The sequence below is a fragment of the Mya arenaria genome, chromosome 9 (assembly GCF_026914265.1).
Source record: "Mya arenaria isolate MELC-2E11 chromosome 9, ASM2691426v1".
NCBI classification, from domain to species: Eukaryota; Metazoa; Mollusca; class Bivalvia; order Myida; family Myidae; genus Mya; species Mya arenaria.
Window position 1 is genome coordinate 22,218,079 of NC_069130.1, and position 25,618 is coordinate 22,243,696.

The window sequence follows — 25,618 nt, forward strand, 5'->3', positions numbered from 1 at the left end:
TGAAATTTAGTCGTTAGAATTGTTTTACGTAAAACTCTAGAAAATATTAGGGCTCGTAAGGCATTTCTTTCGAGAAAAAAGAATGGTTGCGTGCGCATAAACTAGTGTACACCCCAAGTGAAATTGTTTCCAAGTGAAATCGTGTTTTACGTTCCGTACCAAATTGCCTCCTCCATCGTTTATTGACAAATCTGCTTGCCGTGTTTGTACTTTTTGTGTCTTATGGTCCCTTGCCTCTTTTTACTTCTCGGCATGTCCATAACGTTTTTATAGGGTTTTTATAATAGTAAGTTAAGGTTATCTGTGTTTTGTCTAGACAAATATGTGTTCCCTTTGTTTTATTCAGATTTACACAAAACTAGTATTGTACTTAAGAATTTGAAACGATGATTAGTATTAAATTAAAATGCTCAATTAGTAAACGTATAACTTTATTTCTATCAAATTAGCAAACTAAAGTCAAATAATTAAAGCGAAAGACAAAAATGTCGATATTTATTAGTTTATAAAGGGAGTTGGCGGATTAATGTCTTCTAGCTTCTGCGATATCCAGTAAACAAACCATAAAATAGTTTAACATAGATATTTATTACTCTTTATTTGGCGTTTGACCAAACGTGTTCTATTGGGAAATTATACGCTTTGTTTAGCGTCTAGGGTCTCTTGATCATTTCTAGGACAGTATGTTTCAATATATCGTCTAAACACAAGTTTTATATTTACCAATAACAAAATAAACTGCTTGTATTTGGAAGCATTGCATTTATTTGTGCACTTTGTAGCTTACTAAATGCAAATAATTAACATATACTATGAATGTTTCTTCTTATATTAAACACAAGTATCAATTTTGCAACGGTATAACATCAATGCAACTAAATCCTAAAAGAAAATCCTTCATAAAACGCATAGAATTGACTGAAATGGTTAGTGAAATGCTGTATATTTTTACTAGCAGTTTGAATTAAAGGGAACATTCATGTTACTTCAAAAACAAGGAATATAATGATTTAGCTACATTTTTCTTATCACATATTTTATATCTGTTGCCTGGTGAGTGGTTTTTACAAGGAATTGTTTCATTATTCATTTGATAAATGTTACCAATAGCTTGATTACAAATTAATGTATTAATATAAAATATAGAGCCTCACGAAGTGCGTCATGTGTCGGCATGAGGATATAAATCAAACCATGTGATGTCAATTAATCAATCAATCAATAAATAAATCAATCAAGGAAATGCTAGTGACAACTGTCATGCTCAATGTACCTAAATCAGTTTATGAGTTTGTTTATCGGGAATAAAATTCAATAAAATCCACCTTTTACCCTGTCAGTCGATTTAACAAATATGCAGACCGATTAATCAAACGAATGAACAATGTTTCACTTTAAATGGCAAATATTTACATTTGGGGTTAAAAACGAGTATTCCTTTTTCTAAACTCGTTAAAAGGTTATGTTCACCAAAGCGTTCGAATATGATATAGACGCGAGTCCAATTTGATTAACTTCTCACACTCTTCACTTGTTAGACAAAGCTAATAAACGGAGGGATATTCCAGCACTGCGTTTGGTTGCACGAACCATCGGCCTTTATGCCTCTGGGTGCTTGCCATTGGTTCTCAGAAAAACGTGTTTTGATTAAAACGAAGAGACGTTCAATCAATTCTGGATAAAGTAACTTTGATAACTTGTGCATATTTAGTCAAGGTATCGCGGATATCACCATAAACTGAAGTTCAATGCCATATTTCTGACTGGCATGCATAATTGAAAACCATTCTTTATACATCGTGTCAATACATATTTCGGCTTAATCTGTTACAAGTGCCATAATGTATTTCGGCATGAGTTCATATTTGAAAAACAAGATTGTCAAGAAGCATCGTAGAATAATATACTGCAATATGGACGAAAATATGACAATATTCTGCAAGTGTATTGTCTTATTTCTGAAACATTTAATTTAAAAAATAGAAGATAGATTGAGCGCAATAGCAATTCCTTATTTGTGAGAAACAGTTAAAAAAACAAATAACAAAGCATATAGTAAAACAATTTATCAAATAAAATTAAATAATAATGTCGCAATATTCGTCTTATTAGATATTAAAGCAAGCTTTTTAATTACCTTGTACCAAATAATGGCAGATAAAAATTAAACGTGTGCAATTGTGTTTCGTTAAGATTTAAGCGAATTCTCTTAGGTGAAGCAAGAAACACAAAACGAATTAATTAACGTTTTACAAGTCCCAAAACGGTAATGTATGCAGTGCCGGTGGGTGATGCTAACAATTTATCTTTCATGTTTCCATAAAGCATAATTAATCGTGTTATCAAACATAAGTACCACTTGTGATAAACATTAAGATATTAAATTTATTGTAAATATACTATAACTAGCGCACAAGCAATAAAATAACACTCCAATCTGATTTACTTAAAGGATACACACTTGCATGAAACATTTGAGGTAACTTTCAAACTCTTGAATATAGCATAATCATTTTAATTGGCAACCTGCATTTTCTATTGACACGGAAATTCATCATGAAGTCGCACATTGTACATATATGCTATTCCAGCCTTGTTGCAAATCAGATAGCTACGCTTGGCACTTTTGAGTTCATAAAACACTGGATTTCTTTCAAAACACGTCTGTATCTATTTCTAGATAGAGCTTTCTTTGGAGTATAATCAAGATTGTGATCTATACTGTAACCACAAGACTTGACAGCTAAGTTGTGAGTACATATTAAATATACATTAGATTATTATAAAACAATGCAAAAACACATATACATTATTGTATATTAAAATTCAACCATGAACTACTATCATATAAAATGATATAAAGATTTCCCATTTAATTTTTAATTCATTTTTATTTTTGTATAGAATGATCGAATGTCATTTTTGTAGGAAGTAAACATTAACTGTAGCTTATCAGGTATATTAATATATTTTTAATGCTCTCAATATTTGTCAAAGATATACTGAATCTCTTTTAACTATATGCATAAATGACCCTTCCGAGGCAACATTTATTATTAGACATATAGTGTTGTTGTTTTCAAACATAGGTATGGTAGCATGTCTTAATGTGTTCCCTTCATGTGCATTTGCGACAAACGATTACGAAATGCGTTGGTTATGACTTTCAGTTGTTTTCGAAGTAGCACTTGTGTGCTCAAATTATTAACAACGTTTTTAAATATCTTAAACATAATTTAAAGTATGAACAGGATAGGAGATCACGCTTAAAACAAGCCTAAAAGGGTTTTACAGATTAGTTATCATATACCACAAATCAAATATACGATAGACGATAGTAGTATTATCTTTCTACGAATTCACATGTTTTCGGCCGGAAACCAAACCCGGGGCCAATGGTGAGAAGCCAGTGCACTTCGCACTGCGCTTTACGGACAACTGGAGTTCATATACATGTTCGATAACTTTATCTAATATCAGAATCGTAGCGGCTTCATAACACAATTAACAGAGTTGTGCAAACTAGTTATTTTCATTTTCCGGAAGATTATTATTTCGATTACGACGTAAATACTTTATGCCACAATACGCACAGAAAAACTAACACGCTCTACATTGCATTTGAAAATATTTTCTCATGTTAGGTATGTTTTTACAGAAGTTAAAGGGATGCAAAAACAATTATCATTTTTGATGGCAAATCTTGCGTTGTAAAAAAAGGTTGTTATCAATAGCTGGTGCTTAGGGCTAAACAGGCCTTCATTTCTATTCATATGAGAACGGTATACAACGTATAACAACAATACTTATATCAAACGAATAAAAAGTAAATTTACGTTTAAGGTCTATTTGATTGGTTAAGAGCAGTCACATGATCAAGTCCTACATTTCTTAGATACCGATACCATAAATGACGAATAACACATATTTAGCAGATTTGAATGATCCGTCTCGTAATAGTGCATAAGGCACTTATGATGTATGTATATCACGCACGTTCTCGGCTAGTAACGTAATAACTTATCATAATCATGCAATGTGTATACATTCAAATAACATGTTACATTCTCACGTTGTAAAACTAACCAATCAAAGGCCGAGTTCATACCAATACCTCTACGTGTGTAATTGATATTGAATTCCTTTAATGTTTTTAATGAAACAAACGGTCATGAAAACCAAAGTAGAAAAATATTGTATAGAAACACGTTATTTACGAATTTAATTTTGGAGTATGTTCAAGTGTGCATTTGCACTTTTAAAAGCGATAATGTTACGAAATTGACAAAAGCGTTTCCCGTAAAATATTTCCTCAGGGAAATATAGCTGTTTACATGTTAATTCAGATCAATATTTAGTAAAGGAAAAAGAATCGTTAATTGAATTTCATATTATTATTTTATGAAGTATTTTTTTGCTAGTTTAATGGATGCAAAATACAACTCAAATCCGTTTATTGCATGAAATATTTAAACAATTGCATTTAGAAAATACGACATATTTATGCAAAAGCATACATTTAAGCAATATCAAAAAAGCTTTACATAAGTGTAAAACAATATCTTTGTTATGGTTAAAAGGATAAATGATAAACAATTTCTTAAAATAATTGAACAACAGTACAGAAACTGTTGTGACAGTCGGGGAAGTTAATAATCAATTAAGTTCTTGAGTGCGGGTAAAATTTAAGTTTGAACAGATACATCTTTACGTTCTTTCACCTTCGTTGTTTTAGTTATAGTCTAGACAACTTAAATCAATACAAATTACATTTTCCTTGTAATTAATTTGTTCAAAGGTACGTAAAATAACTAATAATTATCTTATCTCTAGATCAATCATATTGGTTACAAGTGTTTCCGTGATCGAATTTTATATTGCCTTTCTTCTGGTGTAATGAATACCTAACAGAACGGGCGAAATCACAAACCTTTAGTGACTTTATTATCGTTTAGGCACTGATTGTTAAAGGTGAATTTCACTTATAACCTCAGCAATACGTTTATAGAAGATATATGTTTGTTTCAATGGCAAAGGTTTTGTCGGTCACGAATTAAAACATTGTCCGATCTTCAACTGTAATACAATTGTTTTCTTTCTCCAAAATAATAATATTTAAATAATTGCATAGCGTAAAAACGCGCCAAACTGTATCATATCATAATGTTACGTCATACCGAAATTGACGAAGATGATATTTTGTCCCTGTATCGTGTGCGTTCACTTTCGACAACAGAACTGGCTTAAAATGTGTAATCAGATAATGACATCAGAGTAGACTTGCCTGATTAAACTCTGTTATTCAACAAGCATCATATAATAAATAAAATAAATCAATCAATATCCGAAGAACCGAATTTGTTTTCATGTGTGGCTTTTCTTATTTTCAGGTTCAATGAAGCATTTATGTTTCTTTTCTGTTCCGACATTATCAGTGGTGTGTTCCGCAAAAAATATGTAGAGATTTTTTGCTGCTGACAGCACGAAGGCATTATCCTACTTCACTTAAAAACGACACGAAACGACGTTAAATTCATTTCTTAGGGGATGTTTCTTTGTATGTTTAAAATAGCGAGTTTACATGTGGTTTTCGAAGGGAGGTTCATGAATCAAATAGGATGGATTTAAGCAAAATACAGTGAATTAAACTGAGGTATATTTTGTATGTCAAGTACGTTTCAAATAAGAGGGTAATTAGGCATCACTTCATTTCAATGTCTAATAACCACTGAGATATCAAGCACAGACGACATACTTAGCCTGACGGGTATTATCTGTCGGCATTTAATAATTCTGAAACACTGAAATAATAACGACCTTTATACTCGTATAAATCATCATATATCAAACGAAAACCTTTCACAAAATAAGGCATCCTAAATGAATAATTATTATTGTATCTTAAAAATCAAACACTTTTTCGTAATGAAAAGGTATTTATTATTCTTGGAATGATTCATGGTTTATATTACTTACTCGCGGCATTTCGTCTGAAACCCAAGACGTGTTTTAAAAAGAATGATACTCGAGCATTTTTTTCTAATGGGTGAGCCATTACTGTTAGTTGACAAATATTTCAATTATTGTTATTTACAAATGCTAGCATTACTTATAATTGACAAATATGACCATAACTGTCAATTGATAAATGTTTCAAACAATGTCAATTGACAAATACGACCATTTCTTCAATTTGAAAAATACAACCATTTCATTCAATTCACGAATATTTCACTGAACAACGATTCATCAGGGAGAGATGAGTTTTACAAACCTAATGATGGTTATGCTAAAGTACGTCAATTATACATATATTGGTCATTATTCAGTATCTACTCGCAATGAAAATAGTTCAGCTTCTTTGCTTAGAAGTTAAAAGCACTTATTTATCCGTTTAACAGTTGAACTCAATTGCCTTAATAGAAAATATATTGACAGTGGTGTGCTCCATTTTTACAATCTTCAATATTAGACATATTTTGTTAAAACTGCTATATCAAGCACGTAATTACAGTCAACGCACATTCAACAAAGACTGGTGTTTGTGTTTTACTTTATTTCGGACAATGCAGTGTGTCTGAATATGATTGTTTCTGTATATAGGGTTTGCGTCAAAGCCTCAATATGTAATACTTGTCTAGGAGCGGTATGATATGAGCGATCTCAAAACAAACAAGGCTATCCTAACGTTTTTCATGGAAACTATAAAGAACTTCGTCATACTAGACTCTTCAAATGGGCTACTTTGAAGCGATGTCAGAACAAAATGGAGAGAATTGAGAGTTAGAAGGAGACCAATCGGATCTATATAGTACAATTTATCACACGTTACCATCAAATGCCAGGGGAGGGATTCATTAGTACCATTACATATCGTCGTTTGTACGAAGCGAGCAGACGTGACCCATGCACCAGATGTTGGGTAGAAACCGCTGTCTTTAGACAATGTCCATTGTTGGAATCGAACCCATCATAGTTAAATAGCCTCAATATTTTGTTTACACTAAAACATCTGAATAAAACTTAAGTACCAAGACAAAATTCAAAATGATCCTTAATGCTTCATTTCAAATTCGGTGCAAACGTATAGTTTTAAGACAGATTCCAGCACGTGATTGTATTATAATTACACATGGGCTTAAATAATCAATTATTATTGGGAAACGTGTTTAAAATATCATTAAACTACCATTACATTGTCTACAACAAATGTTAATTAAAGATGTCTGACCCTTCTTAATAGAACACAAATGTATTTGCACCAGAATTGCAGAAAACACAATAACATGAGGTTATATTATACTATTTTTTACACTGTTTAAGAGACAAATATTAATGAATACAAAATATTTAATTTATATTTAAAATGGTTGGATACATTCGATTCGTGCCAGTATGCATATAACTGACAAGTGAAAAGGGGTTAATTTCCATAACAGTAAATGTATGTATTAATGTTAAACTAAATTATTGTAGGAAAATTTTTAAACAAAGTTGAACCACTCAAGTTTGAATATAATTGCGCATGAACACTGTGTAAAAGCATGCTGACTGTTTACAACGTCTACGTTTGAAACCACAATGCTCCTAACAATGTACACCGACTGTATTAACAGGCTGTATTCTAAATTTGATGATATACTATTAATTGTATAACATTATTTCAACGAATATTGTGAGATTAAGTTTCACATGTTGTTTTTCTATGTTTAGTAACAGTCAAACTGACCTTGACCTTAGTGGGACCAAATGAAATCCCAAGACCTTGACCTTGACCCTAGGGAACACGCAATTCCATGAAAGTTATCTATAAACCTATCCTAATTACAACTGACGAATAATTTGTTGGAACAGATCGCTCGTGAATAAAACTGCTGGATGCTTCCTGCATTTCTAAAATCGAAAAACCATTTGTGAAGACAAAGCTTATTCCACTATCAAACCCACGTATGCATTAAGATCTTAGGAAATTTAGACATCAATTTTCTGGTTTCAACTCGCGTGTCATCATGATAATGGTGGATGCAATCTTGCTAAATGGAATATTTTTATCTACAGGAAAGTATAATTACGCCAAAGGGATTAACTATGACTGTTAAAATTTGTAAATCAGAAAATATATCATTCCATACCATATTTCAAAGACTTTACAATAATGAACAAAAAATAATAGTATGCTGTAACATTTATAACAAAGAAGACGATAAAATGTAGTGCAGTTTATATAATGTAATGTAAAGTCATGTTTTGTTCATATGTTTTGTGAATAATCGCAACTGTTACATTAACCTTGCCTTTTTGGTCTCATTTTTATTTCTGACGAGGGAAATGTAAAAATTAACAGATTCAATTTCCGTATGGTTTGTAAATGCTTTTCCCACTTCACATCTCATTATTCTTCGTAGAGATTTTTATATCTTATTTTGTCTATTTTCACAAAGCCAAAGCATATTCGCAGTTTGCTCTCGCAAACACACACACACACACATGTCTTGGTTTTTAGTGTATTCGGCCAGTGGAATGCGATCACATATTATACGAGTCTAATACATGTGTTGATACGAGTCACTACGAATTACTTCATAAGAAATGACTATATGCTTATTATCTATGCTATAAGCTCTATAAATAATCTAAGTTGCAGGCTTTTATCCTGAGTACGCTTTTTAACGGAAATAATCGGAAAAGGTAGAACACGCATATTAAGTTAAAAACAAACGTAAGTTATATAGACATCAGACAAAAACCTTATCGCATGACTGGTGTCCCGCCTTCTACGTTTGTATTGTTACAACCTTTGTTCACTAAGCTAACCGATATGTAACAGCTTGACAGGAATTTTTTTTAATAGTTTGATTTACTGTAAAAATGATGATTTGATAGAAATGATGTTTCAACCAATCAACCAATCAATCATACATCATATGCTATCCTGTTTCTTCTCCAATATATTACGTTTTCTATAATACATTACATTACATCATTCTTGATTAGACGCACAATCTCTACTTTTGTATCTACTTATATTTGAATTTGCCTGCGAATGTCTACAACAATTAAATTTTCATTTTCATAGGAAATTGAACAGACATTATGTTGTTGATATTATCAATTAAGCCTTGTCGGCTTCCAACTGTCCAGAGATAAAACCGCCATCTCATTATCAATTTGATATACTCTGTACAGATGTTATGCATTATCATGTTATGTTTTCTTTTCACTTTTTCACATTTTTTTTCACTTAATGATCATCGGTTCTAATTTATACCATGGTGAAGAGAGTATTTGTGCGTCTGCCGTAAGGCTTCACAATGGTATTACTCATTTATTACTTCTTTAAATTCGATTAATAAAATAAAGTGTTTGGCATATCGTCTCAATTCCTTTCACTCTGTGCTCATCATGTAAATTCGGTATGGGTACGGAGGACGATTTAAAACAAAACATACACTAAATTAGTTCAATTTTCTGGGACGAATGAAGAGTTACACCCTGCACAATGTAAGCAACTACTCACTGAAACAAAACATTTTCTTGTATTATGTTCTTTATATTCTAATAATATATCACATTTTGAAGAGAAACTGAAGTTTTTGCAGATTGGACTGTATGTATTATATATGTATCACCATGCAAATAGTTGTATACAGTTTAGCAAAAATAATTGAATAAGATGCCACGTTGTTGCATTGATATTGATGAGATGAGGTGGCATCAAATAGAAGTTGTGTAGGACAAAACATTGCGCCTTAGTTTTGAAATTAAAAGCTTTTTTTAAAAACCAAGCAGACTTGAAATTACCCTTTCAAACTCGTATAAAACCAAATTTGAATATAATATTTAAACGAATTTGAAAGTTTAACAACCTATCGATGTGTGCAAACCAAACCATTAAAAGGTTTCCTTTTAACAGACCGAATACTCCCATATAACTAATGTGGTTCCTTTATTTATTCTGCATTACAGCTTACTTAGTGCATATTACGTCTCTTAGATGTCAACTTTCATTTTAGAAGAGGATACAGGTTGTTTTACATAAACGAGCGTTAGACAGTATCCGTATATATTTCCTGCAAGCGTTTCCCATTTAAAGTAGTCGAATTCCGGTTGTAGTTTTATTATTTTACGTTAGTTATTGCTTATTTGCTACAAATTCAATCTCAAGAGCGTTTTCAGATGTTGGTTAAATATATCATTCGTCAATATAGCTCTCATTGGCTGGTACGTAAAGATCAATCGCGAAAGAGGGTAAAATCAGATTGCAATAGGATGTCGAGTATTTTCGGGGTTATCATGGTATTTGCCTTAATCGATCGCTCATTAGTCGCAATTGTTCCGTTGAGAACTGTTTTAGAGATATAACGTTTTAGCTTAATGCATATTCAGTCCCCTTTTGTTCCCTTTCAAATTGGTTTAATGTTGTATGTCGGTGTTTGCAGACTAATATGAACTATAGAATGGTTTAAAGTAGTTTGCCATAATATATCCTCGTCTTAACTAAGCGAATACGTGCAATGTCCTTATCTTAAATTGTGTTAAACAAGTATACGACGTTTCACTTCACTTCCCTGCCCTCTGCTATTTTTACTTTCAATGTTTTAAAAACAAATATCATTTAATTAAGTTTCACTCGTTTTTGTTGTTTTTTGTACCAATTTGGCAACGATGATACAGGGTTGATGAAAAAGATTTAAAAATTAAAATGTGGACGCGGGAGCGGGTTATTGGGGTTTAATCATCTCATATTTAAGCTATGTTTTAATTGTGTATTCTTTGTTTTGGTATTTTTCGCATTATGTTAAAGGACGATTAATGTTGTTTTTTTGCCATGCATAATGCTTAACTGAAGTAGTTGTTATAGCAAAATCTCGAATATTCAATATGTATAACAATGACGCTATTTTATTGGTTTCAAGCGATCACATTATGGTTGGTTTTATAATCTACGGTTCTATATGAGGTGTGATTTGTCGGTTTCTATAAATTTAATAAGAATGAGTAATAACTTCAGTCAAATGATACTTCCACAGTATTTCTTGAAACACAATAATTATACCATACTCATTTTTAGAAAAAGAAAACATATTCATTTTTAAACTACAAGCGTTATTCACAATTTATTATGGGCACTTTATTTATATATTTATTACATAAACCGGCAAACATAATGCGGGACACTTCCTGAAAAGCGAACCCCTGATATAAATACAAAATTATGACGTCATGAAATTCAGGGGTCTGCATTCCCAATATCCCCGCTCACCACCATTTCTAATGATTATAGCAAGAAGGGATCTCTAAAAAAGACACATTTAGCGTAACAAGTGTTGCTAACTAAAATAACTAAATAAACCCGATTATAAAGGCCATTGAAAAAAGCTGGATTAGCGAATTTAGTATTTTGTTAACCGGAACCCATGCCGAATCCTTAAGATATAGATAAACTGCATGACTTTATAATATTTCCCTTAATTAAACGGAAACATAGCAGTAGTGTCTAGACTGTCCTGAAATTACTTTGATATTTTCTTCTTTCTTAGAAGTTGTTTAGTGTTCTGTTAACGATATATCTACTGATGCACATACTCTACCAGCGTGTCTATATGTGGCTGCTCTCTTTTGCATTTTAAATACTTTATTTAGACTAGATTGAGTACCTGTTGTCCAAATTAAACAGTAGTAATGAAATCAATTCGTCTTATGGTAAACTTAATTTAAAAGAAAAGTTCTTATCATGATTTATTCACCTAAAAATTCAAGCAGAAAATAATTTCCATGTCAAATCTTATGAAGATTAGTTAAACAACCAATAAAACCATTATCTTATTAGCTTTGTTTCATAAAAAGCTTTCATGGAGTGATCATTACATTTCCCTATGACTGCCGTTTCATGTTGGTGGGTTTCGATGCGAAACAGACGCAACGCGCCACAAAATAACAAGACAAAGTAACAAATGATAGACGAAATTAAACAAGATTACGTTGACGGCTATTCGCTACGGTTAAACTTTTGTTGTGTTTTCACCATCGATGTTTCGTCTTTCTGCGTTTCGCAGTTTTCGACTGGCGCCTATTCGCTCTGTAGGTCTGGCGCCTATTCGCTCTGTAGGTCTGGCGCCTATTCGCTCTGTAGGTCTGGCGCCTATTCGCTCTGTAGGTCTGGCGCCTATTCGCTCTGTAGGTCTGGCGCCTTTTTGCGTGACCGGCTTTTACTAAACGGAAATAAGAAAAAAACTTTTTTCGAGTTCAAATACTTGAATGAAATGTCGCCACGAATCTTTTGCCGACTATTTGTATTGAAATATTCTCACCAGAAAACCGTAAAATACCAAACAGTGTAATACATATTTCTTCTAACGCCCTATATCGTATCAGCATATAGTTTGTTTGTTTGAAGCGCATGCAAGCGAAACTCAGTTTAAACCATTTACAACCTGTTACGGCAACACCATTAAAGCTTTTAAATTTACTTTGGTAATAAATGTATACATCTTACCAAATAGTTCGACATAAATGTAAATGAATTGTTACAATTGTTGGTTATTATATATAAACAGCGCCTCCCTGATGACATGCATCACGCAATCTGAACCCTTCGGCCATTTAGCTTCGAAATTTTGACATGATTATTTACATTTAACTACGCTGCTTGTAGATCGCATTTAATTTCAATTGAGCAATTAAGTCTAAGGAACTTTACTGTGGTAAATAATATGATTAATACTTACTTTACGAACTACTTACTTATGTACCGGCATATATCCGAGACTCGTCTAGCCGGGGAAGGACTGGGTGTTCCGATTTGAAATTGCCTACGAGTTTTTAACAACGATGCGAAAATCAAGAGGGAATATCGTTTAATTCTGAAGTTGCGACATAAGCCAGGTTATCTTTATTGGTTGCATTTAAAAAAAATACCATTACGGTCAATAGAACAAACAATACAATCACTTTCAAACATCAAAATATTCCTTAACTATCAATTGACAATCATTACCATTACTTTCAATTGACAAATATAACAATCAGTGTCAATGCTCAATTATTACCATTTAAGTTCACTGAACATACATGTTCAATGGACAGTCCCCATCGAGGAAAAAACCGCCGTTTTATTACGTTGGTCTACTTCCTAATGTTCTCTTCACAATTAATATAAAAAGTATTTTCAAATTATGTAATCATTATTGGTATCTCAAAGGCATTAAATCATTTTTATGTTATCGTTTTATTTGCTTGCTGTAGTTTGTACAGCATATCTTCATATCTTTTCCGCCCCATTCGTGTTGTGAACATTTTAATACCCCTCACTTTATTCCTGTTATCGCATTTGCAAGTTTTGATCATGGGCAATAAGGTATTTTCGTCGAACGTAGACGCTTTAGTCTATATTTTACAGTTATGATCCCAAACCATTGAATACATAAGAACAATGGTTATTTTACTAGGCAATATCAACTAAAAAAGTTTGGATCAAGTTTAAGGTTGCGAAGACAACGTGCATGTGTGCAAGAATGAATTATTCCGATTTCTGATAACTATGGAACAATAGTAGCTCAATGAAAAGTGTCATACAGACCCATGATATTAAAAAAGGCAATTGTTATTGCAAAGTTTATGATAATAGTTTGATTGGTTATTATATCTTAGCAATATCCATTATAAACGCTATAAACGCTTTAACCGCTTTGGTGAAGACCTGTTTTAAAGCACATTGTTATCTGTTTCTAAGTAGCTCTTATTGGGATAGATAAATGTCTTGAATATTAACAGCTACGTGCACAATATACGAGATAACGGTTATCAGAACTAAATTAATAATGTTAAGCATATTTTGATATTACACTTCACAACTACTGTCTAGGACACTGCTGGGATTGTATTATTTTCTGAAACGTTAAGATGTCTTGTAATATATAGTCGTTATCAAATACCAATATCGAGGTAATTCAAGTCACAGTCGGCTTTAATTAGGCATTTTGGCACCACTTCTCAATTGCAAATCTTGATACGAGTTCTGTAGCTTTGATTTGAACTACATTTTGCAACAGAGATCAGCCAGCCCGTGGGATGCATTGATAAAAGCGTGCAAAGAAACTAAGTTTATTGTCAAGAGCGATATCACCTCATAGCATCACAGTAGACAATAACTTTTGCATCTTGATTAAAACACTCAATTTGAAACACTTATATATAGGTATTCGCACAAGCAAGGCTAGTAAGCTATAATGAAGCATGTGTCTGTTGCACTGTGAAATTGTTTGAATATAAGCCTTGTAGTGTCCATTGCAAATTTATGAGTTAAAGATACAATAAAATGACATTGGGGACAGGCCCAGTCTTACCTATAAATTGATTAAATTATGAAGACCAAGCGAAAACAAACAAGAAACATAACGTTATAAGACAACAAATATTAAACTTCTGTCGACATAGCCTCATTATAAGTCTTGGCATTAAGTAACCGCATTTTCACGATAAGGAGAAACTAAGTAAACAACATTGATTCATTGAATATCGAGTATTTTAAGTAAAAACATATGCACATTGAACAATCAATAAATTGTGGTTTAGGAACCGTAAACAGTAACGTAGTTTAATTTAAATAACTTTGTTTTAAATACTGTCAGGGTAGACGCGGTAGCCGGCGAAATCTACGACTAAGGGATATGACAAAACTTTGATTTTCCTTTCAAAAAATGTACCAGCTGAATTAACAAAAATGTCATGATATACGCAGCTGCTAAAACACCTCATCAAATCGTTTTTTTTACATTCTAAATTTCTTATTTGGAAAAGTCTTATTTAATGCATGGCAATAAGGACAGTGAAAGGAAAACAAATATTTGTTTTGACAAATCAACATTTTGTATCTCAAAGAAAATGTACAAAAATATATTGCCATCAGATGACAACTGTTATTAAAATCACAAATCAAAAGTTATATGACAAACTTATTTATTTTAAATGTTTGGGTGAAATGTTTACAGAAATTCAATTCATTTTGTGTTGCTTTTACTACTGCTGGTTTGTATGAGAGGTCGTTCGATGCAAACAATGTAAGGTATATAATTTGTCAAATAACAAACAATTTGGTTGTCATTACATTTCAGTTGATACAGATCACCTGGTATGCTTATTAGTTTTCATTGCCTGCTGTAGTTATAAAATTTATAAACTACCGACTTTAAATCTCGAAGGTGGCATGGATTGTATTTTTGTTTCATTGAAAAGTTATTCTGTCAAACAATCTGCACTTTATTTCGTTCTGTCATACAAAGATGGATCACAATTACAGAAGTTAAGATTAACTGAAGCAGCAGAACAATTATGCATTCTTAAATTAATAAAATGAACTTTAATGATTTAAATGTTTTTCAGTTATGCTTTCTGGTTGAAAATGATATTACTTTCACCGACTGGGTTAGGTGTTATACCCAAAGTCCTTTTCAGGGGCTGTTCAACAGCCAGAGTGAAACAGGGTATGCTATTTTGGGTCGTCCCCTAAAAACAAAAATACGTGTTTAAGTGTATATTTTAGTGTAATCCATATGTATAAGGTATCAAAAGAAGTTCACAAAGATAAGGGAGGGGACGCCACTTGTACATTTGCTGGGTCATCTTTTTATGCATATAACACCAATAAGACACTAGTATTACATTGTTGAGTACAGAATACTTCAATTATCTTAAACATAAGTAAAATAATTAAAAATTATTTAACTGAAAGTCGTCTTGGGGAAGATTTTTTCGACTCAAATTCCGTATGTATATCTTAAGCGTAACATGTTAAATTCTATCTTATACCTTTAGCCAAAATAACTTTCTCAAGCAATAATTAACAAGATAAAAAGAAGCTCATCACCTTCACAGCAGTGTCTTGAAAAAACGCTGTACTCTTTCATATAAAAACATAACTAATAACACTAAATTTGTATGTTTACCTTTATATTGTTGTAACTTACTTAAGATCGGGCCAGGTCTTGACAATGTATGTTCTCAGAGTATACAATTTGGTATTAAATACATTTCGTCGGTCTACGAATTATCACGGAGAGGGAGAGAAGAGTGTTAAACATTTAATGTGTGTTCTTAGTTGTATTATAAATGAATTGGTATTGATTTAAATATCTGCCTCCTATTAATTCTGGTCGGGGTTATCATTTATAGAAGCATAAAGCGATGGGCTGAAAATAATTCAATGCTCTTAGTTATATGTTAAATGGTTGTACATAATGGGCTTGCTAATACATCGTGAATACTGGCGGTAATGTGCATATTATTTCAAAATTCTAAAAGATAAGATTTATTGGGACAAAACTGTTATATCAGGCAATTAATCACATTTAACTCACTTTCGTCGAGTGGTATTGTCTTCGAAACAAATTAGTTGGTCTGGTTAGGATGCTCGTAAAAAATAATCACGTATTCGATATATCGGTTGAAAGCAGTAGGTGGTGATTTACTGTGAATGGGGTTTGTTTCAGAACATTTTATCACACTGGTTGAAATATGTAACATTATAATTATGTGTGCCAAGAGATGACAGTCACGGAGGATTAACTGCAGGAATCCTAAGGCCTTGCCATAATAAAACAAGTGAATACACAAGAGCTCGCTCAATGGGATATGCCTTTATTGGTTTATGTTTGAAATTGTTAATTTTAAATTTGTAAGTCCTTATTAGTCCTTCTATAACTATTTTGTTTATTCTTAAAATGTATTAAAAAAGAAATACTAGTATCGAAACAATATAGTTTTGATACGCAAAAACTACCGCCTTTCTAAGGTATATATACCATCGGGTCGTCGAAAGTGATGTTCTGATATGTAACAATGCTGTCAGTGAACAGTTAAAGATGCACTCTTACTCCCAAATAAGATTTACCACAATGAATACAATTGTTTAAATATACCAAAAAATATAAATAAATGTCAATAACAATGGTTCTTATGAAGGATACCGAGTTTAATTTAAAAAAAGGTGCAGAAGAACAACGTATTTCTACCCTATGCGCCGAAAATAAATCACTGTAAATCTTTAAGCATTCACTAATCATTTAATATTTTTGCGTTTTCAGCTATGAAATACACGGTTACATTATTGTTATCAGAAATCAATACTTTCCATAAAAGCATTATTTAGTAAGTAGTCAAAGGTTTATTACTCAATCTATGTTTATTATTTATGTGTATGTTCTAATTTTGAATAAGAGTGTCACTTTAAATCCAAACCGATATTAATATATTCATACTTATTATATACGTGTGAAATACAATTGAAATCAGATCAGCTTGGGTCATAATTTTCATTACATATGTGCAAATGGTTTATTATATTATATTATTATCGAAGGCAACATAAGATATTATTACGTATTGGCGATATTCCGTTCTTGGGTTTCAAAGCTAAAATTTAAGAAACTTGCAACACGTAGGGTTACAGCAATCAGGGTATTACTCTCGGGGCACACGAACACTTCCCATGAAACAACAGGACATGATTAGGACATATTTCGGTTGAAACATTGGCATACCTTTACGCCGGTCAGACATCAGAATAGTTTTAGTTACTTAGACTCGTCATTAATATGACAATATATAATTGTTTATGCAAAGTACGTTTTCCTGTATTTTAGACTAATAAATATGTCCATATAATATTTTAACAGACGAAAAGTGGTTTATATTACCTATTATTAATAAGTAGTATTAACCTTATACTATCAAGGTTATTCCAACATCAGTATAAGTATAATTTGATTTGACTTGATGCGTTTTCCTGTTTGCAGTATTATTTATAATGTATTAATTTTATTGAAATAATTAAACATAAATTTTTGTGCAAAGTTAAAATATACCATTAATTTTGAAGATAATGATATACCCTTTTTATCAATACGTGGAATGTTTAAAACAATGCATCGTGTAATTGGTGCTGTTTTGTTCATTTAAGAGTAATACTGAGAAACATTTTCTTGAATTATGGTTAGATAATACGTGCACATATATTGAATACATATGAGAGCAACACTTCCTCAGTTAATGCATTAATTTAGCTCTTTTACGATTTGGGAACAAAACAATATTTTCCTAAAATTATTACATCTGCTGAGGCAAACAAGAAACATAAAACAAACCAAACTTTAAATAAGAATCAGCCAAAAAACTTCTTCTTAGCTTATGCAACAAAAAAGATGAATACTTCTGTCACATTTAAACATGAATATTTCGCTAAATAGTCTATTATATAAAAACTGTTTACTATTCCTACCCTTATACCGGAACTATCATACTCTTCACATTATTTATACATGTATTTTTAAAGTTTTTATAATTCGATGTTAAAATATACTTTATGGTCATGGTCAAGAGAGCAAGTGTGCGTTTTCCGTTAGGCATTAATATGTATTATTATTTTTTCGTCAATAACCTAATTAAAAAAAAACAAAAAAAACTTTAAAACAGAATATTGAATATTTCGTATTTTCCCTTCCTTCCTTTTATTAAATAGCTTACGTGCAGAGTATTACGTGTTGTTTGTGATCAAATAAGATAGCTATTGATAACAAATGATGTCCAATAGGATGGTAAAATGTTTTGTTTTTTATAATTTTTGGCCTTATATTGTCTATAAGTTTCTTTGATATCCAGTTAATAACCCATTATTAGATTGTAATATTTGGCTATTAAGTCCTCATTATTTGGCGTTTGATCGTTATTGCACTATTAGGAAGATATACAATACGCTTAGGATCAAGCGAAATTATATAATGTCGAAATAAATAAATTCCAATTGATCATCGTTATCATTTAACTTAATAATATCACATCTGTGTCCGTGTTTAACAAAAACATGCATGGCCTAATATGAGCACTTTTGTCTTTTACCGAATAAACGTTATCAGCATCAATATTCATCGGCACCGGCTATGATATTTTTTAGCATCGCAATTTCAGCATGTTTGTTCTACTGAAAAATGTTTTCCAGGAGGGTATTCTCATGACCTTGCGAATTTAAAGTAATATACAACTTAATTAATTGTCAGTACCGAACACTTTCAGCAAACATAATCGACACTTGAACTCTTTTTGGACAACGCTGGAAATACTCCTAGATATGAAAACCTTACATTTTGGTATTTAATCGATCAAGAATGAACATCAAGACAAATTCAATTCAAACAATAACTATACTAAACATTACATGTTACATATGCAGTTTGAGTTCACGCTTCCTCGACACATATTTAGGATATCGAATATGCTCTTCGAGTGTAAACGACGGATTCGAACTTTTCTCCAAGCCTCAACCTTTAGACGATTCTCAGCAGTCGCCACAAACTATTACATTTCCAGTAAGTTTATGAACATAATATTATATCCAAAGTTATGCGAAAAGCTACAGAAACAAGGTCAGTAGCAAAAAGTTTAAATATATATAGATTCAATATATTAATGCAAATACTTAAATTATATTTAACATGTATTATATGTATGTATAGATATATAGATATGTTGAATAAAATATGTTTAAATCAAAAAGTTTAAACATGAACCCGGTTTAATGGCACCAAGTCGACAAAATATTTCAATCTTTAACTCTCTGTCAGTTTTCGTTTTACCTTACAAACATTTTTCGAAATGCTAGGCGTGTTTTGTTTTTAACCAAGCATATATTTTCAACAGATAATGTACCAAGCAAATAGATGGAACAAGCAGATAAACTGTACTGTATAGTTGGTTAAGCGTGAAATTTGGACAATCATGCACACAACAAAGTTTTTACAGCCGATATTTTTGTAAAACAATTCCCTGATCGGCTATTAAATCAAAACTATCCATCACGTTTACGATTTTAAGACATCATAACCACGTGGTATGGACGTATAATGATATAAATCACTTTCCTAATAATTCAATACCATTTTTGTATTATAATTTCATTTATCATACTGAGATTTGCCTCATATATTTGAGTTTAATTACAGCCTATATATATTCACATATTTAAATAAAAGGAAGCACATTTCTACACGGCAGGAAACGCACGGGGTTACAATATAAAGAGTATTATATAGGGCGTTTTTGTTGGTTATAAACTGGTTTCGGTTTTATTTCGGTTTAACGAACTGTGCATTTGTTGTTACAGTTTCAAATAAAACCAACACAAGTTTTATCGTTTTTTTTTAACGAAAACCGAAACCGGTTTTCGAAACTATTGAAACCCCTACCGGAGGCGGTCTCATCGGTTCGTTCCATCCGAAAACTAGTTTACTTTGAAACCAACATGGCAGAAAGTGATCAACCACGTTTGTTGAAACTCAATCCTTTTGATAACAATGCCTTACAATGGGCAAATGAGCTAAATGATAAAGGTTATATTTATAATTAGAAATAATGGCTACATGCAGTAGCTCCGTCATGTTGTATAAACTGTACACAAAACCATGCATTTGTTACTTCAAGCCAAACTATCAAAACCGAGTTCGAAACTGTTGAAACCATTGACACCAAAACTGAAACTGGCCCATAGTCATTTACTTTTCGGTATTTGGCGTTTGACCAAAAGTGCACTACATGAAATTAAATGCTTTATTTAAGATCTAGCAGATTATGATCAACTGCAGAACAATATGTTCAACTAGATTATCTTAACACATGTTTTGTTGTTAAAGTTACAATCATAAAATGCATGTTTTTGCAAGTGATTATTTTGAAAATGCGTTGCATTCCCTTGTGTACGATATAATAGACGTATTTGAAGTTATTAACATTATAATGCCATTGTTTCTGCCAGTAATGATAATTCCGACATCTTTGGAATGTTAATGCAACTATTATTGAATTCAAACTATTTTGAAATACGCAATACATATCAAGCATGAAATAGGTGCTATCGCAGCGTTCGGTTGAGCAAATCATCATTTAATATGCCACGTTGTGTTTGTCCTCGGAATTCACAAACACGTTTTTATTGTTTATTTCAAATGATGAACGTAAAATCATTTCTTGCTACAGAAACCTTGATGTTTAATTATAATTTAACCATCCTGCAAATCACTACTGAATATTAACGCGTTATAACTCATAACAATAAGTGAATAACATTTTTTTTTTGTGTTTCACAATTTATTTTGCTATTGCTATTATGTCATTATGACATATTCAGAAACAAGAACAACCGCAGACTTTCATATCACCCGCAAAATTAAACACATTATCAATTTCGCCTTGCTGCAATTTACTCTAATGAATCAATTGACATTTAAACTCAAACAAACGGCACCCAGAGTTATATCTGTATATGAAGTTTGATGTAATTATCTCAAATACCTTTCAAGTAATGCTATTGACAAAGACAAAGTACGGAGGATAGAAATATCATTGTTTGAATAATGTGAAACCAGAACACTGAACTAGCGCTAAGACCAGGCCGATATTTTGTTCACATTTTGATGTTTTTTTTCTGAAATGCTAATTCAATCACAAAACATTGGTTTGGCGCATTACAAAGCATGCAGCAAACCCATTTGTCAAATGGAATTAAATTAAGAAACCGTCAGATTGTTTCATTAAATTCAAAAGAGAAGCTTTTAATAACCTGGAAAGAAAATTAATGGCAGACAAACACTTAACGAGTGCTCTTTTTTGCATCGAGAAAATGTGCAGCTTTTAAAATGAACAGAAAACCTTTAACGTACAATACCACAACCTTTAATGGACGAATAATAACCAAATGTCATTTACTAATAAACGTACTTTCTATTAAATAATTGCGTGCTATCAAATTTAATAAAAGGGATACGTGAGAACACTTAATACTATCTTAACATGTGTAACCAAGCCAAGCACTCAAAGGTTTTAACTTTCAACCGAGTGAAGACCGCTTCTATTCATCCCATATAAATAGTCCAGTCTTTCTTTATCATTTAACGAGTCATGAATCTTCATTACAGCTAATCCGTGTATAATACATCTCTGAATGTCAAGCAAATGATGAACAACTGTTTTAATACATAATGCAGGTTGTCAGTTGCAGAGGATTTTAATTATGATCTAGGTTTTATATTTCATGCATTGTTGTAAGTTGATAAAATAGTTAGCCTAGCTCTCACTAGCACGACATTGTCCCTGATTGTTCAAAGTATACTTCTAAGTCAATTTGGTGGTCCTGAACCTGAATCAGATTATTATACGACCAGAGTAGGTATGTCAACAAAGATTTTCGATCATTGTGAAGCGAAGTCAACACAAATGCATCATTAACGTTTAGATCTATTTCGGTCTTGCACGTAATGTAGCTACGGTAGCGTTACTAGTGGAAATGGTCAACGGTACCAAACGACAAAAGAGTGCTGTTACGGTCTTCTAAATGTTTCATTAACATTACATAAAGCAAATATTGTTCATAATTCAACATTTTAAAAAGCATTTTACATTGTGAAATTGCGAACATCACCGTTCCAATCGATTCACGTTTATGATTGCACTAGCACATCTCAACTCTTTGGAGTAAACAGGGTTGAACAGTTAAAGACATGTTGGGGTCCTTCTTTATATACAACGTAATTGATGGTGGCTAAATTCGTGAAGTCAGTCAGAGGCAACTTTTAATCGGAAAGTTAAAAGCTGGCAACCTGTCGTTGTCTTCTAACAAACTAGTAGAAACTGGTTGATTTATTAAGATACCGTTTATTAATTCCGTATTTATTGTGAAATAACTTTTTTCTGATATTATTGCTATTTTTTCAATTGAATCCAAAGTTTCTTAACGAAATGCACAAACGACACTCAAAGAGACTTATTTTAGATTTTAATAACGGTTTAAATAAAACATTGAACACTGGCACCGTATCGTAGGGAATGTAATCATACAAAATTCCGAGTTATCAACAATATTTCGTCGCTCTTAAACACATAATTGTTGGAGTGCTTTTTCTGAATTGACATTCAGAAATAATGTATGAATTAAAAAAAATATGCGGATATATTATTTACTCCTTTTTTAATTAACCGATAAAAGATATAAGTACAGAACTTTGCACAACAAGTCAATTTCCTGAATATAAGTTCCAGTGGATAATAATTGTCATGCAGGCTTCTCCAGCCTCGTTGCAAAACAGATATATACGCCGTTACAACTCCGAGTTGATTAAACACCGGATTTTGTTCCACCAACGTCTGTTTGTGTTTCTGGTTAGAGCTTCTATTGAACAATTTATCCAGGCTGTTATAAAATAAAGTGGAATAAAAAGAGAAAACAAATTCATTGTGAGTATATTAATTCATAATATATACTTTGAGTGTTAATATTAGAATACATATTTATAAACGAAACATCACTTGAAATGTTTCGATATATTTGATGCTGTGAGACAATAGTTATCGTTTCGGCTTGACACAAGGAAACTTCCAAATATGTAAAAGAGAGTTCATATTTTGCGACTCGTTTTGAATTATATTTATTTTTCTATGGTCAATTTTATACTAATATTTCAGCTAGATCACGTTTAATTATAAATTTACTAACATTAATCCCGCAACGAAACATACTGTTTTGGTTAACCAGTATTTATTGCAGAAAATATTGAACAAAGTAAATAAGCATTTAAGCTACAGAAATGCATAATATACATATAAAACAAGGAGTGATGAAACGCATAAACAGTGAGTAAATCACAGAATTGAGAGTTAACCATAATTGGCTTTACTAAGTCTCTTTTCTGTTTTCATTGTTAGAGAAACAAAAAAAAACATTCAGGAATTGTTTGATACACTACTGCTTGTACGAAGTGATATAAATATATTGAAGAATAACTGGTACAATATGAGTATTACGCCATGTTATGGTACGATGCTATATATTTAGAAATATAATTTCTTACAAAAGTGGGTTGAGAATTGCACGGTAGTTGGGGGGAGCGGGGGTGATAGTAATGATAGAAAAGAGGAAAGGAGGGGGAGGAGGAAAAGAGGGTATTATTGAAAATAAAATGCAACATCTGCCTTACCCTTGTTCGTTAAACGATATGTTCTTTCAAAAAATCCCAAAAGGCATTAGCTTATTTTATCATTTGCATCAAAACTGATTTCTTTGCATTTATATAACAATTTATTATCAATCGAAAATAACAAAGGGGTTAATATGAACAACTTTGTCAATGTTTTCATCAGTTCGGGGAATGTTTAGCATTATTTCCTTTTTTATTAGAGCTGGTTAACACAATTTATTAATCAATACCTGTACACAATATATAATAAAGAAAACTATAGAGGGACAACAATAGTGCTTTGTTAAATCGTTAAATTAAATATAAAAAAGAGGACACAAATGGAATTGGCCACGAGGTTTTTCAAACTTTAGATACGGGTCACAGCACGTAACCTAATTTCTGTTTGATATGCATATATCGCTTAACATTATACGCTCAACTTGTGAATATGTGATGTCCACGTTACACGCCAGACGGTACACTGACATTAGCACGAACAGAAAAACTTGCACCCGCCGTAAACATGTTGAGATGTTTGGTGTCTACGTCAGCGTGGAGTAAAGTTCAATTAACACTCCAATTGTCTTCCCCAATAGTGTCACCCACTGATTTAACGTTTATTACCATGAGAAGCAAGAACACTTTGCAGTAATCTGTAAATGAAAGAAGACAAAGATGAAGTGCATTGAGGCTAATCTAATCACGAGATCCGACGAATAACTTAACTTGGCTGTAAACAGTAATTAAAATTATGAATACTTAAATACCAATTTACAATCCATCCAGGGTTGACGTAATTGGCCTGGTAACGAGGTCTAGGTGGACATTTTTATATTTTGATAAAAAGTATATATCCACTTTATGGCGGAAAACATTGTCTTTAATAGTCATCTTAAAGATGCACTCCTTCTCTTAAATAAGATTTGCCATAATTAATACAGTTGTGTAAATATACTCAAAAGGATGAATGATTGCCACAAACAAGTGTTATTATGAAGTATTCCAAGTTTGATTTGAAAGAAGGGCGCATAAAACACGGTATTTCTACCTTATAAGATGATAGTAGATCAACGTTAATATTTAAGTATTCACCACTCATTTAATATTTTTGAGTTTTAACTGTTAAATATACGGTTACTATCATATTATCGATAATTGATATTTTCCATAAATGTCATTTAAGTAAGTAGTTAAAATGTTATCACTGAACATATATAGCTGTTGTAAATGTGTATGTATTGATTTTGATTTCACTTGAATTAAGTATCATATTTTTTTTAAAAAAAACACAATACAAATATAAACAGTTTGTAGATAACTGTGCAATCATTTACATCGTTATCCGAAACTCCCAGTTGTTCATACATATTCCTAGGAAAGAACTTACAATCGCAAATAACGAGGGGTTATACAACTTCTGTGACACAGTTCTATAAACACTGAGTTATATAGCGGACGACAAACTGAACCTGACGAGTTCATTTTATCAGTTTTTGAATAGTCTAAAGCAGAAAAGGACAACAACATATACACGTATTGTTAACTGTATGATACCAATTAACGGATTTGAAACGAGTAGCACTAGAATAGCTGGCCAATATGATTATATTGATTTACAATTA

The 25,618-nt window shown here is 31.9% G+C and overlaps 1 long non-coding RNA gene across 2 annotated transcripts in view; it reads left to right on the forward strand.

Annotated features, from left to right (window-relative positions):
• The window catches only part of LOC128203758 (uncharacterized), a 340,403-nt gene that overhangs the window by 42,922 nt on the left and 271,863 nt on the right, over positions 1-25,618 (forward strand). Inside the window, exon 1 of one of the 2 annotated variants that reach the window (XR_008256037.1) lies at positions 23,135-23,274. The exons of the other annotated variant lie outside the window; for it this stretch is intronic. This is a non-coding gene — a long non-coding RNA (uncharacterized LOC128203758). Of the gene's footprint in view, positions 1-23,134; positions 23,275-25,618 lie in introns of those variants that run through there. 2 annotated transcript variants of the gene reach the window in all.